This window comes from Moschus berezovskii, chromosome 2, assembly GCF_049115385.1.
Source record: "Moschus berezovskii isolate FMDL1 chromosome 2, NW_MosBer_1.0, whole genome shotgun sequence".
Classification (NCBI taxonomy): domain Eukaryota; kingdom Metazoa; phylum Chordata; class Mammalia; order Artiodactyla; family Moschidae; genus Moschus; species Moschus berezovskii.
The window spans coordinates 89,947,381-89,960,050 of NC_142461.1; the positions used below are offsets into that span (position 1 = coordinate 89,947,381).

Here is a 12,670-nt window from a genome sequence, read left to right on the forward strand (position 1 = left end):
AAAAATATTTACAAGAGCGAAGTGTATAGTGATACAAGCTTACTCTGTGAAACAAGAAAAAAATATCAAATAAACAATCTAACTGTACACCTAAAAGAATTAAAGAAACAAGAACAAACAAAACTTAAAGTTAGCAGAAGGAAGCAGTAAGGACCAGAGCAGAAATCACTTAAGTACAGATGTAAAAAAAAAAGAAAAGATCAATGAAATTAAAAGCTGGATCTTTCCTAAACATAAGACCAGAAACTATAAAACACTTAGAAACACTCTGACATAAACCACAGCAAGATTCTCTATGATCCATCCCATTCGGTAATGGAAATAAAAACAAAAATAAACAAATGGGATCTAATTAAACTTACAAAGTTTTTGCACAGTGATGAAAATTATAAGCAAGGTGAAAAGACAACCCTCAGAATGGGAAAAATTAATAGCAAACAAAACAACATCAGAATTAATCTCCAAAATATACAAACAGCTCTTGCAGCTCAATACCAGAATAAGAACCCAATCAAAAGTGGGGAGAATATGTAAACAGACATTTCTCCAAAAGCTAATAAACACATGAAAAGATGCTCAATATCACTCATTATTAGAGAAATGCAAATCAAAGCTACAATGATGTATCCTCTCACACTATTCAGAATGACCATAATCAAAAAGTCTACAAAAAATAAATGCTGGAGGGGATGTGAAGAAAAGGGAACCCACTTACACTGTTCCATGCATGCATGCTTGCTAAGCTGCTTCAGTCATGTAAGACTCTTTGCAACCCTATGGACTGTACCCACCAGGCTCCTCTGCCCATGGGATTCTCCAGGCAAGAACACTCGATTGGGTTGCTATGGCCTTCTCCAGGGGATCTTTCTGACCCAGGGTTTGAACCCATATCTCTTACATCTCCTGCACTAGCAGTGGGTTGTCATGTCCTTCTCCAAGGGATCTTCCCAACCCAGGATTCAAACCCACATCTCTTACACTTCCTGCACTAGCAGGCACCACCTGGGAAGTCCCTTAAACTGCTGGTGCGAATGCAAATTGATATAGCCACTATGGAAACTATGGGGATTCTTTAAAAAAAAAAAAAAAAAAACTAGGAATAAAGCTACCATGCAACCTAGCAATCCCACTACTGGGAAACTCACTACCCTGAGGAACCCAGTACTGAAAAAAAGACACATGTACCCTAATGTTCATTGCAGCACTATTTACAATAGCCAGGACATGGAAGTAACTTAGATGTCCATCAAAAGAATAGATAAGGAAGTTGTGGTACATATACAAAATGGAGTATTACTCAGCTAAGAAAAGTAATGCATTTAAGTAAGTTCTAAAGAGGTGAACGAACATAGAGCCTATTATATAGACTGAAGTAAGTCAGAAAGACAATATCACGTATTAACACATATATGTGGAATCTATACAAAGATGGCATTGATAATCCTACTTGCAGGGCATCAAAGGACATGCAGACATTTTGGACACAGTGGGGGAATGAGTGAGTGGGATGATTTGAGAGAATATAATTGAAATATATACATATGTAAAACAGATAGACAATGGGAATTAAGTGCATGACGCCAGGATCACAAAACCAATGCTCTGTGACAAGCTAGAGGGGTGGGATGAGAAAGGAGCCAGGAGGGGGTTTCAAGAGGGTTAGGACATATATAGACCTAATGCTGATTCATGTTGATGTAAGACAAATACCATCACAATACTGTAAAGTAATTATCCTCTAATTTAAAAAAATAAATTAATTAGAAAAACTAAAAGCTGGTTCTTTGAGAAGATAAAATAAACTTTTAGCCAGACTCATCAAGAAAAAGCAGACCCAAATTAATAAAGTCAGGAATGAAAACAGAGAAGTTACAACTGACACAACAAAAATATAAAAGATAATAAAAGACTACTACTACAAACAATTTTATGCCAATAAAATGGAAACAATTCCATTTCCCATCACATCAAAAACAATAAAATACCTGGTAATAAACCTAACTAAAGAGGCAAAAAACTCGTACTACAAAAACTACAAGACGCTGATGAAATAAACTGAAGATGACCCACAAAGATGGAAAGATATACCGTGTTCTTGAATTGGAAGAATCAATACTGTTAAAATGATGATACTACCCAAGGCATTTTACAGATTCAATTCAATCCCTATTAAATTACCAATAGTATTTTTCACAGAACTAGAATAAACAATTTTAAACATTGCATGGAAAGATAAAAGACCCTAAAGAGTCAAGACAATCTTGAGAAAGAAAACTTAGAGGAACCTTGCTCCTTGACTACAGACTATGTTACAAAAATACAGTAGTGAAAACAGTATTGTACTAGCACAAAGAGAGACACACAGGTAAATGGAGCAGGACAGAAAGTCCAGAAATAAAAGCCCACACCTCTGGTTAATTAGCCTGCTGAGTTAATCTATGACAAAGGAGGCAAGAATATATACTGGAGAAAGTCTCTTCAGCAATTGGTATTGGGAAAGCTGGACAGCTACATGCAGAAGAATTAAATTAGAACATTCTCTAAAATCATATACAAAATAAGTTCAAAATGGATTAAAGAGGAAAACAGGCAGAACACTCTTTGACATAAAGTTAGCAACAATATTTTTTGGATCTCCTAGAGTAATGGACTTCCTTGGTGGCACAGATGGTAAAGCGTCTGCCTAAAATGTGGAAGACCCGGGTTCAATCTCTGGGTTGGGAAGATCCCCTGGAGAAGAAAATGGCAACCCACTCTAGTACTCTTGCCTGGAAAATTCCATGGCTGGAGAAGCCTGGTAGGCTACAGTCCATGGGGTCTTGAAGAGTCGGACACAACTGAAGGACTTCACTTTCACTTTCAGAGCAAAGGAAATAAGAACAACAACAACAAAAAAAAAGATACTTAATTAAGATACCTAATTAAACTACTGCACAATTGCACTCATCTCACACCCTAGTAAAGTCATGCTCAAAATTCTCCAAGCCAGGCTTCAGCAATATGTGAATCGTGAACTTGTAGATGTTCAAGCTGGTTTTAGGAAAGGCAGAGGAAACAGAGATCAAATTGCCAATATCCGCTGGATCACGGAAAAGCACAAGTTCCAGAAAAACATCTATTTCTGCTTCATTGACTATGCCAAAGCCTTTGACTGTGTGGATCACAATAAACTGTGGAACATTCTGAAAGAGATGGGAATCCCAGACCACCTGACCTGCCTCTTGAGAAACCTGTATGCAGGTCAGGAAGCAACAGTTAGAACTGGACATGGAACAACGGACTGGTTCCAAATAGGAAAAGGAGTACGTCAAAGGCTGTATATTGTCACCCTGCTTATTTAACTTATATGCAGAGTATACCATGAGGAACGCTGGGCTGGAAGAAGCACAGGCTAGAATCAAGATTGCCAGGAGAAATATCAATAGCCTCAGAGATGCAGATGACACCACCCTTATGGCAGAAAGTGAAGAGGAACTCAAGAGACTCTTGATGAAAGTGAAAAAGGAGAGTGAAAAGGTTGGCCTGAAGCTCAACATTCAGAAAACTAAGATCATGGCACCTGGTCCCATCACTTCACGGGAAATAGATGGAAAAAAAGTGGAAAGAGTGTCAGACTTTATTTTTGGAGGCTCCAAAATCACTGCGGATGCTGACTGCAGCCATAAAATTAAAAGACACTTACTCCTTGGAAGGAAAGTTATGACCAACCTAGACAGCATATTAAAAAGTAGGGACATCACTTTGCCAACAAAGGTCTGTCTAGTCAAGGCTATGGGTTTTCCCGTGGTCATGTATGGATGTGAGAGTTGGACTGTGAAGAAAACTGATCACCAAAGAATTGATGCTTTTGAACTGTGGTGCTGGAGAAGACTCTTGAGGGTCCCTTGGACTGCAAGGAGATCCAACCAGTCCATTCTAAAGGAGACCAGTCCTGGGTGTTCATTGGAAGGACTGATGGTAAAGCTGAAACTCCAATACTTTGGCCACCTCATGCGAAGAGTTGACTCACTGGAAAAGACTCTGATGCTGGGAAGAATTGGGGGCAGGAGGAGAAGGGGACGACAGAGAATGAGATGGCTGGATGGCATCTCTGACTTGATGGACATGAGTTTGGGTGAACTCCGGGAGTTGGTGATGGACAGGGAGGCCTGGCGTGCTGTGATTCATGGGGTCGCAAAGAGTCGGACATGGCTGAGTGACTGAACTGAAGTCAAGTGGGCCTTAGGAAGTATAACTGAACAAAGCTAGTGGAGGTTGACGGTTGAGCTATTTCAAATACTAAAAAATGATGCTGTTAAAGCACTCATTATGCCAGCAAATTTGGAAAACTCAGCTGGAAAATATCACTTTTCATTCCAATCCCAAAGAAGGGCAATGTTAAAAGTATGTTCAAATTACAGCACAAGTGCACTCATTTCACATGCTAACAAAGTAATGCTAATACTCCTTCAAGCTAGGTTTTAATACTATGTGAATGAGAACTTCCAGATGTATAGCCGGATTTCAAAAAGGTAGAGGAACCAGAGATCAAAATGTCAACATTCGCTTGATCATAGAAAAAGGTACAGAATTCCAGAAAACCATCTACTTCTGCTTCACTGACTATGCTAAAGTCTTTGAATGTGTAGATCACAACAAACTGTGGAAAATTCTTCAAGAGATGGGAATAACAGACCACCTGACCTGCCTCCTGAGAAACGTGTGTGTAGGTCAAATAGCAATAGTTAGAACCGGATATGGAATAACAGACTGGTTCCAAACTGAGAAAGAAGTACATTCCGGCTTTACATTGTCACTCTCCTTATTTAACTTCTATGCAAAGTACATCATGTGAAATGCCAGGCTGGATGAAGCACAATCCGGAATCAAGACTGTGGGGAGAAATATCAGTAACCTCAGATATGCAGATGTCATCATCTTTATGGCAAAAAGTGAAGAGGAATTAAAGAGCCTCTTGATGAAGGTGAAAGAGGAGAGTGAAAAAGTTGGCTTAAAACTCAACATTCAAAAAATGAAGATAATGGCATCAGGTCTCATCACTTCATGGCAAATAAACAGAGAAACAATGGAAATAGTGACAGATTTTATTTTCTTGGGCTCCAAAATCTCTGAGGACGGTGACTGCAGCAAGAAATTAAAAGACGCTTGCTCCATGGAAGAAAAGCAACAACAAACCTATACAGTGTATTAAAAAGCAGAGACATTACTTTGCTGATAAAGGTCCATACAGTCAAAGCTATAGTTTTTCCAGTAGTCATGTACAGATGTGAGAGCTGGACAATAAAAAAGGTGGAGCACGGAAAAATTCATGCCCTCGAACTGTGGTGCTTGAGAAGACTCCCTTGAACAGCAAAGAGATCAAACCAATCAATCCTAAAGAAAATCAACCCTTATTATTCACTGGAAGAACTGATCCTGAAGCTCCAATATTTGGCCACCTGATGTGAAAAGCTGGCTCATTGGAAAAGACCCTGATGCTGGGAAAGACTGAAGGCAGGAGGAGAAGAAGACAGAGCATGAGACGATGATGGATAGCATCACCAACTCAATGGACACAAGTCCAGGAGACGGTGAAGGACTCGGAAGCCTGGCATGCTGCAGTCCATGGGGTTGCAGAGTTGGACACATCTCAGTGATGGAAAACAAGTTATCACCTCACACAGGTCAGAATGGCTATCTACAATAGTCTATAAGCAATAAATGTTGGAAATGGTATGTAGAAAAGGGAACCCCCTTACATTGTTTGTGGGAATGTAAGTTCCACAGCCAGTATGGAGAACAGTATGTAGGGTCCTTAAAAAAGTAAAAATAAAGTTACTACATGATCCAGAGATGTCACTCCTAGGTATATTTCCAGAAATATTATTTATCACTGGGGATCTGTATATTAAAACAACAATCTATACCTGTTATGACGACTAAATCCAGAACTTCCCATTGGTGAAGTGGATAAAAATCTGCCTGCTAATGTTGAAGACACTGTTCGATCCCTGGTGTGGGAAAATTCCACATGTCCCAGAGCAACTAGGCTTGTGGCCCACAACTACTGAGCCTGTGTGCTCCAACTACTAAAGCTCAGGTACCCTAGAGTCCACACGCCTAGAGCCTGTGATCCACAACAATAGAAGCACACCATAATGAAGAGTAGTCCCTGCTTGCCACACAATTAGAGAAAGCCCAGCCAATAAATAAATGACTAAACCCAAAACAGTGGATTGTTTGGATCAAATACTAGGATGATGTGAAGTAATTAGAATTCTGATTTACTGCTGACTGAAGTGCAAAATGGCAGGTACATTCACTTTGGTAGGCAGTTTGGCAGTTTCTTACAAAACTAAATGTACTCATCACATAATCTAGCAATCAGGAACGTTGGTATTTTACCCAGGTGAACTGAAGACTTTTGTCCACACAAAGACCTGCATCTGAATGTTTATGACAGCTTCTGTCATAAATGCCAAAATCCGGAAGACCAAGATGTCCTTCAGTGGGTACATGGATAAACAAACTGTGATAATCCATCAGATGAAATATTCAGTGCTAAAACGAACTTAGCTATCAAGTCATGAAAAGAAATGGAAAAAACTTGGGAGGCATATTGCTAAGGGAAAAAGCCAACCTGAAAAGGGTAGACACTGTATGATTCCAACTATATGACAATTTGGAAAAAGCAAAACTAGGGAGATCATGAAAAAATCATTAGTTGCCAAAAGTTCAAGGCATGAATGGGAGAATAGAACACAGGGGACTTTTAGAGAAGTTAAACTATTATGTATGATAATGTCAGGGCAGATAAACGTCATTACACATTTGTCAGAACCCATAATGTTCAATTCAAAGAGGGAACCTTAATGTAAGCTATGAACTTTGATTAATAATGTATCAACACTGGTTCATCAATTGCAACAAACGTACCATACTAAGGTAAGATATTAATAATAAAGGAAACTAGGTTATAGTAAGATGAGCTGGGTGAGTGTGGTTATACAGCAATTCACTGTACTCTATACTCAGTTTTTCTGGAAAACAAATCAAAATTCCCATATTTGTTTAAAAATTTCAAAGAAAGAAAAAAAGGCACACTCAAAGTCAAAATTTGTGAAAACACCAGGTGGGAATACAATCTTATAAAAAATTTGTGAAAAAGAAATGTAAGCACAAAGGCAGTCTAAGTCAGTAAAACAGATAATCTATAAAATGAAGAAAATTAAAAAATGTACAGGCAAAACCTGCTTTAGCAGATTGTAACCCTACAGGAATATTTGCAAAACAATGAACGGTAATTCAAGGGAAATGCTAGCTACTTTAAAGCTACTTTAAGATTAATTCATCTGTTTGTTGCTGTTTTTAAAAATCAGATGCTTGAAGAGTATTTATATAGGGAAAGTGAAATGTTTTTAATATTTTATTTTAAAGAGAAGTAACACTGATCAAGGCATTATTCAGGAACACGGCTCCCAGAGGCTGGCAGATTTCTGTAATATAAAGCATGTAATACAATGGAAAGATGCTAACTAAATGTTATTTCTTTCAAAAGTATACAACAAAACTCTATAATCCAGTTTTGTTAATAAATGCAGAAAAACATAAAAAAATACTGAAATAACATATATCAATATCTTAACAGAATTATGAGTGTAGAGATTATAGGTGAATTTCATCTTTTACTTTTACACTGAATGTATATTAATTTGGGGGAACTTAAAAAGTAATCATGTTGTATACTTAAGCAATGTATCTTATGTTGAGTATAGAAAATAATCAGTAGTAAGTGTAACAACAAAATTTTAACTTTTAAAAAGTATGTCACATAAAATTATTTCAACATAATTTTTTAAATACATTATGCCATCAGACATTGCATCAAAGTGGTGCTATAACACACCTGGATATAATACAAACCAACAGGTTTTAGAGAAAATATTTTAGGTATTTACTCATTATAAAGTAAGTTGATGTAAATATATATGGAACTATTAGGAGAAGTGATTATTTTAAGAGAGCAGTATAAGTTGACATTTCTGGGTCATCCATATAAAAAGTGTTTACTTTTATACACTGTGAAAAGATTAAGGAAAATGGAAAATGTGTATGACTGTGTCCAAAGAAAACCAACACAGAGAGAATTTTAATCTTGCCAAATCTGACTTCAACCATCATACTTCATTAGACAAAACGTCTTAGTAATCTCAATTCCAGTATTAAAGAAGCAGTATAAAATACAAAAGACAAAGACTTTACTGGAGGTGAAAGGGAGAAAGAGAACTATGTAAGACTAAGGGAAAAATATTAGAAAAAACTATCAATCTCAACACATGCTTGTGTGAAGATAACTATATAAGCTACACTAGGAGTGAAAAGAGGGAAACAAATTGAAATAAAAGAATAGGGAATGTGAGAGTGAAAGTGTTAGCTGCTTACTCATGTCTGACTCTTTGTAATCCCACGGACTGTAGTCCTCCAGGTTCCTCTGTCCATGGAATTCTCCAGGCAAGAACATTGGAGTGGGTAGCCATTCACTTCTTCAGGGGATCTTCCCGATCCAGAGACTGAACCTGGGTCTCCTGTACTGTAGGCAGATTCTTTACCATCTGACCCACCAGGGAAGCCAACTATCTATACCAGGTTTCATCCACCTCCTAGTTTATAATGTTCAACTCATATCTTATTTTCCCATTAAAGCATTAGTACAATGTACAAAGCAATCTAGACTCATCAGTCAATCCTGTTCAAATAAGATAAACACATAACATAGCCAGTATTTTAGTTAGGATTAAAATTCATTGACAAAACCATCTCCAGAAGGCCTGCAGTGCTAAAATGGTCAAAATTAAGCAGAAGCCCTTACTCCACTCCATCAGAAGACAAGTGGTTCCAGACAGGATAATACAGCAAGATCCTACGCTAAGAGACAGCAGGCACAGTAAAAGATGAGAGTATCAAAGAATTTAAAATAAAAAAAGAATGTTAAGATTCCTGAGCTCTGTTTTCACTTAGTTCTCAGAGCACTGGAAATGAGGCTTATACCTTGGAGAAAGAGAAAATAGTGACCTTTAGAACTGGATAATTTCTCCGTTGTGAGTGGCTGCCCTATGCACTGTAGGATGTTCAACACCACCAGCACCATCTATCCAGTGGTTTTCAGTAGCAACCCATTTCTGATAACAAAATGTGTCTCTGAATCACTGACAAATAAATGTCTTGGGGAGATCATATTGAAACAGCTGAGAACCACTGGATCTGAGGCAGAAGATTAGAAAATCCTTCTTGCTGGACTCTTACTAGCCCAAGAGAAAAAACCTTCCAAATACCTAAAGAAATTTTAAGGAAACTGATATCTGGGTTTCCCTCCCAAATTTGTCCCAGCCATATCTTTCCACAGTTAGAACCATCAACAGCTAGCAAACCTTAGCTAAGTTAAGAGAGGCATGAAATAGGTTTCCAACATTCCTTACAAAAATTTAAACACAATCAAGGATCACAACAGAGCCGAGGAAAGCATCTAAAGTGAGACTAAAATACATCAACACAAAAAATAACTTAGAAAACACAGAGTGCACAGGGATAAATAAACCTCAAAACAAAACTTTAAAGCCATAAAGAGAAAAAAATACTAAAAATGCCATGGGGAAAAAAAAAAATACAAAGATCAAAAAACGGTACTGAAAATCAAAAAAAAAACAATAGGAGAAATGAAAGTCTCAAAGTTTGAAAAATCAAGTAAATTTCCCAGAAAGTGTAAAACAAAAAACTGGAAAAAGATGAAAAATGGGAGAAAAGAAATAGGTCCAGTAGTATAATGTCTAATTGCAGGTACAAAAAACACTGAGGTAAGGAAATTACAGAAAATGAATCAGAAACTTTAGAGCTGTGGGATACAGGTTGCTAGGCTGAAAGAACTCATGAAATGCATATCGATTTCTATGGACTCATAAATTATCTCATGTTACTGTGATGTTTCAGAACATTGTATAAAACAAAGAGAAGAATCTATAGTAAAGTAAAGTCGCTCAGTCGTGTCCGACTCTTTGCGACCCCATGGACAGTAGCCTACCAGGCTTCTCCGTCCATGGGATTCTCCAGGCAAGAATACTGGAGTGGGTTACCATTTCCTTCTCCAGGGGATCTTCCCAACCCAGGGATCGAACCCAGGTCTCCCATATTAGAGGCAGATGATCTAACCTCTGAGCCACCAGTGAAGCCCTGAGGAATCTATAACCTTCAAACAAAAGGTTGCAGAAGCTTCCACAGGGGAGAAGAAAGTGAAACGCAGCATTAAAAACAAGAAAGGAGTCAAATTTTTATCAAACACTATGAGTTTCTCCTCAAATCTGAAGAGAAACATTATCAATTTAGAATTCTACACCCAGTCAAACCAACAGAGTACAGTAAACACAATACGGCCTCACAGCATTCAACTCTCAGTTCAGTTCAGTTGCTCAGTTGTGTCCGACTCTCTGCAACCCCATGAATCACACCACGCCAGGCCTCCCTGTCCATCACCAACTCCCGGAGTTCACTCAAACTCATGTCCATCGAGTCGGTGATGCCATCCAGCCATCTCATTCTCTGTCGTCCCCGTCTCCTCCCACCCCCAATCCCTCCCAGCGTCAGAGTCTTTTCCAGTGAGTCAACTCGTCTCATGAGGTGGCCAAAGTATTAAATAGCCAATAAATTTTTGAAAAACTGCTCAACCCCATTAACAATCAGGAACTGCAAATTAAAATAATAACATAAAGCTACTTTAATCAGATTGGCAAAAACAAAAACTACCAACTGTTTTCAAAACTGTAGAAAAAAGGATCTATCATACATTGTTGGTGGGAGTATAAATTGATAATATTCACTTTGAAAAGTCTGTCATAGTCTACATTCTGCAGAAATGCATTCTACGTATATAAAATGCATGTATAAGTTTATACAGAGTTGTACTATTTCTAAGCGCTAAAAACAAGCCACAATCCAAATGTCCATAACACTAGTTAATTGTGTATGTTCACAAAAAGACTTACTACACTATACTTACTTATAAACATTACTATTAGCAATGAAAATACATGAACTAGATCTAACAGGACTGACTGAAAATGATACATAACATGTAATTCAGTTACATACAGGTTATTTTTTTTAAAAAAAAAGGCAAAACCAAGGTATATTGTTTAGGAATGCTGACAAAGGTGGTTAAAAAATACTTGAAATAAAAGTGAAGGGGACAGCAATGTTCTAATTCTTCATTTTGATACAGAATACTGTGTTCACAATTATTCATTATACTGTATATCTGTGGCTTGTGCATTTTTCCACATTCTGTTTACTAATCATTAGAACTAATCATTATATTTTATAATTATGATTTGTACACTCTTTTGCACATTTAGTATTTTGTCACAAAAAATTGATTTAAAGTTTGTTATCTATGGCACTTTTATGGCTCTGCTATACTTTTTTTGTTCTAAAGTGTCATATATTTGGTTTCAATAGAAACAAAACTTTAAGGCACCAGAGTCCAGTTTTTATTCCATTTGACAGGATTATTGTACACACAGAAGTGGTAAAAGCACTAGTCAGTGGTGCATAAACAAAATTCACTGTCAAAACATACAAGAAGAATAAGCAGTAACTTTAACTGATAGCATACCCTAAAAGAAATCACTACAGAATTAATACAAACACAATAAACATGAGGAATTTCAGTCTTGGTTTTAAAAAATACATAAGTAATAGTCTTTCAATGCACGTTTACAAAAAATTGTAACTGAACGACTGTAATGGTTTTAGTTATGATTGTATGGACAGAATGTGAGAAAGAAACGGTGCTATTTTACTAAAAAAAAAAACTTATTAATGAAAACCCGTCTTTTTTAAACACTCTGAATTAGCATGAGGGAAACATTACTTCCAGCAAAAACAGTAGCATTTGAGAAACCAACGGCTCTAAATCTGAGGCTTGTAACCAAAGAAACTAAAAACATCCTTTTAAAAATCTCGCATCCACGCTACAGAAAGGGAAAACTCTGATGATGTCCCTTCTCTATCAACGATAACTAAGGCACAATATCAAGAATTACACAATTCCATACCCCTCTTCTGAGAAATGCCACAGGCATTTTGTTGCGGAAACAACGCAAGACACGGAGGGAAATTCTACTGAAGAAACAATTGCCAGCTTGCTCCCTCCTCAAAGCCACTCCAGAATTCCTGGAAAGTTAACGAAGTAAGGACTGATAACACAATATAAACAATACATCCAATGACAGAAGTTGTCAAAATTCACACAGCTTGTTTCTCTCCCTGGACAGGTGCCCCGTTCTGAGGTGAAGAAGCAGTTAACAGAGTCATCTGCTGAGGGTTCTGAGATCCCATTTCTCTCTTACAGCTGGACCATCACATTTCTCACCATCGCTGAGTGTAGTCACCACATGCCACAGATTTAGGTTCATGAGCTCATCTACGCTCCCTACGCTCGTCCAGGATTCGCTGCCGGCTGGCTCAGAGGGAAGCCACGAGACGGAAGGAGCCCGCCTAGATTCTGGCCTTCCTGGCCTAGACAAGCCTGCCCCCCTTCCCGCATTCCCAGTCTCCCAAGCGTTCCGTCCCCTCCTTTTCGATTCGCCTTTCGCCACAGGCGCCCAAGGCTTTCGTTTTGAGGCTAGTCCACTCCAGGTTA

At 37.9% G+C, this 12,670-nt stretch overlaps 1 protein-coding gene across 2 annotated transcripts in view; it reads right to left on the reverse strand.

Moving 5' to 3' along the window:
* ORC4 (origin recognition complex subunit 4) overlaps nucleotides 1–12,670 on the reverse strand; it is a 97,578-nt gene that overhangs the window by 84,546 nt on the left and 362 nt on the right. The window lies entirely within an intron of this gene.